Genomic DNA, 3,402 nt, shown 5'->3' with positions numbered 1-3,402 from the left:
GAGTTCCGGGAATTTTCTCACTCGCCTCATCTTTTCACACGTATTTGCTTCCGCTTTACGAGAATACCCTGAGAACATGAGGAGGAAGAGGAGGTGGAGGAGGAGGAGGAGGTGGAGGAGGAGGAGGAGGAGGAGGAGGTGGAGGAGGAGGAGGGGGAAGAAGCACAGCAAACATTAGCATCAAGAAAATATAAAACGAAGCATAAGAATAGAAAACAGCATGAGAGAGAGAGAGAGAGAGAGAGAGAGAGAGAGAGAGAGAGAGAGAGAGAGAGAGAGAGAGAGAGAGAATCGTGCAGCTTGACGGCCTCCGGTGCTTACCATGGTGTGTGTGTGTGTGTGTGTGTGTGTCTCAGAGGTGACGTGGTGCTGTGATTATGGTGAGGGTAGTGACGGAGGTGGTGATGATGGTGGCGATGATGGTGGCGGTGGTTGTGGCAATAGTAGTGGTGGTGATGGTAAGGTGTTTGTGATGGCAGTGGTGGTGGTGTTAGTAAGGCTGTCGACGTGGTGGTGGCGGTGGTGGTGGTGGTAATGTCGGTGGTGGTGAGAGGAAGCCGAGGAAGGTTGATAAGCTTGTTGGTTGCCAAGGTGCGTTGCCTTTTACTGTTGATATGAATAGGGGAGGGAGGGAGGGGAGGAAGGGGGGAGGAGGGTGCTACTACTACTTCTACTACTACTTCTACTACTACTACTACTACTACTACGACTACTACTACTATGCTCTTATCACTATCTCTTAACCCGTCCGCTGCGATTGGCACGGATTTTGCCTTCACTGGTATCCTGGTAAAATATAGTCCTAGGTCTTTCTCTGCCTCTGTGGTGGATAGTGGAGTGTTTCCCATGTGGTATTGGTATGCTGGATATCCGCGCCCAAATGCAGGACTTTATATTTTTCTTCATTGAATTGTAGCAGCCACTTTTTGTTCCATTCCTGTAGCTTGGTGATGTCTGACTGTAGGATATCCGCACTCAAGGGGTTAACCAGTAACAGTAGCAACAGCAGCATAGGAATCAACACCAATCCTAACAATTCTATAACACATTAGCACAAAGAATTATTATATGTAAGATGATTTGAGTAGCCTATAAATAGAGTTAAGACCCTATATGTCACCGCATTTACCTGTCTGTTCAGTGCACACCTATGTACACCACCTCTCTCAAGTGTGATAGTAACATTTGAAACATTAATCTATTGCCACGTGATGATGCTGATAAATGTTATGTTCAGGTTCATTATGCTAACCAATACATATCTCTTTTGGTGTAGATATCGTGCTGACCTAAACAGTCTCTCGTGTGTGAACATTTGAAACATTAATCTATTGCCACGTGATGATGCTGATAGATGTTATGTTCAGGTTCATTATGCTAACCAATACATATCTCTTTTGGTGTAGATATCGCGCTGACCTAAACAGTCTCTCGTGTGTGAACATTCGAAACATTTATTTATTGCGATTTGATGATACTGATAGGTAATTATAATAACCAACACTTGTATAAACATATCCTTCTTGGTCTAGATTTCGTGCATCGCTAAACAATCTATTTAAGGGTATTATTATTATTATTATTATTATTATTATTATTATTTTTATTATTATATAAATTTTTTTTTACAACAAAGGAGACAGCTCAAGGGCACAAAAAAAAAGGAAACAATAATAAAAAAAAAAAAGCCCGCTACTCGCTGCTCCTAAAAAGGATCCAAGGAGGTGGCCGAAAGATTTGAAGCCACTCCATGATACCAGACGAAGATTATAAGTTAATTTTTCTTAAACCGACCCTCGTATTAGCGTATTCCTATTGGTTAAGATTATGTGCATAGCTAAACAATCAATTCAAGGGTATTATTTGAAGCTACTCCATGATACCAGACGGATTTAATATATAAGTTAATATTTCTTAAACCGACCCTCGTATTAGCGTATCCCTATTGGTTAAGATTGTGTGCATAGCTAAACAATCTATCTGTGTCAACATTTGAAGGCGTTCCATAACACCAGCAGAAAATAACCTCATTTTTCATCACACCGACTCCTTGCCACCGACCCTCTGTAAGCATATCTCATTGGGTCAAGATTACTCGTACTTGCACAATTAAACAATCTATATTTTACGGTAGTAGTATTTGAAGCCACTCAGCAGTAGATAACATGCTCATTTTCATCACACCGACTCCCTGACACCGACCCTCTGTAAGCATATCTCACTGGGTTAAGATTCCGTGCATAGCTAAACCGTCTTTTTCAAGGGTATAAACATTTGCAGCCACTCCATGATGCCAGCAGTAGATAACGGTCGGTATTATTAGACACTTTCGCTTCTCACATCAGCTATTTCTAAAGGTCAAAGAGGGGGTCAGTCGGATTCTAATGAGTGTTTCTTTAGGTTCACGGTACAGATGAAGGGTCACACTACCACCAGGGTCATTAAGCTACTCCTAGAAATGGCCACAACTCCTACGAAAGGCTTGTCAAATATGTGTTCTTATAATACGAACCAACATGTTCATTTTCATTACACCGAGCCTCTGTAACCATATCTCTTTTAGGTTAAGACTCCGTGCATAGCTAAACAGTATCTCAAAGGGTATTTACAGCAGTAGATTACTTGTCCAATTTCATCACACCGACCCTTTGTAATCATATCTCTTTTAGGTTAAGACTCCGTGCATAGCTAAACAGTATCTCAAAGGGTAGTTACAGCAGTAGATTACTTGTCCAATTTCATCACACCGACCCTTTGTAATCATATCTCTTTTAGGTTAAGACTCCGTGCATAGCTAAACAGTATCTCAAAAGGTAATTACAGCAGTATATAACAAGTTCATTTTCATCACACCGACCGTCTGTAAGCATATCTCTTTTAGGTTAAGACTCCGTGCATAGCTAAACAGTATCTCAAAGGGTAGTTACAGCAGTAGATAACTTGTCCAATTTCATCACACCGACCCTTTGTAATCATATCTCTTTTGGGTTAAGACTCCGTGCATAGTTAAACAGTATCTCAAAGGGTATTTACAGCAGTAGATTACTTGTCCAATTTCATCACACCGACCCTTTGTAATCATATCTCTTTTAGGTTAAGACTCCGTGCATAGCTAAACAGTATCTCAAAAGGTATTTACAGCAGTATATAACAAGTTCATTTTCATCACACCGACCGTCTGTAAGCATATCTCTTTTAGGTTAAGACTCCGTGCATAGCTAAACAGTATCTCAAAGGGTTGTTACAGCAGTAGATAACTTGTCCAATTTCATCACACCGACCCTTTGTAATCATATCTCTTTTGGGTTAAGACTCCGTGCATAGCTAAACAGTATCTCAAAGGGTAGTTACAGCAGTAGATAACTTGTCCAATTTCATCACACCGACCCTTTGTAAGCATAT

General features: G+C 40.9%; 1 long non-coding RNA gene across 1 annotated transcript; it reads left to right on the top strand.

Moving 5' to 3' along the window:
- The first annotated feature begins 1,703 nt into the window (after window positions 1–1,703).
- On the top strand, window positions 1,704–3,165 carry LOC126993724 (uncharacterized). Its single transcript, XR_007748207.1, has 2 exons — window positions 1,704–2,881; window positions 3,094–3,165. It is a non-coding gene; the product is annotated as an uncharacterized LOC126993724 (long non-coding RNA).
- Window positions 3,166–3,402: the final 237 nt, after the last annotated feature.

Source organism: Eriocheir sinensis, unplaced genomic scaffold (assembly GCF_024679095.1).
Source record: "Eriocheir sinensis breed Jianghai 21 unplaced genomic scaffold, ASM2467909v1 Scaffold66, whole genome shotgun sequence".
NCBI classification, from domain to species: domain Eukaryota; kingdom Metazoa; phylum Arthropoda; class Malacostraca; order Decapoda; family Varunidae; genus Eriocheir; species Eriocheir sinensis.
Note: the sequence above shows the minus strand (reverse complement) of the source record. Positions and strands in the feature narration are given on the sequence as shown.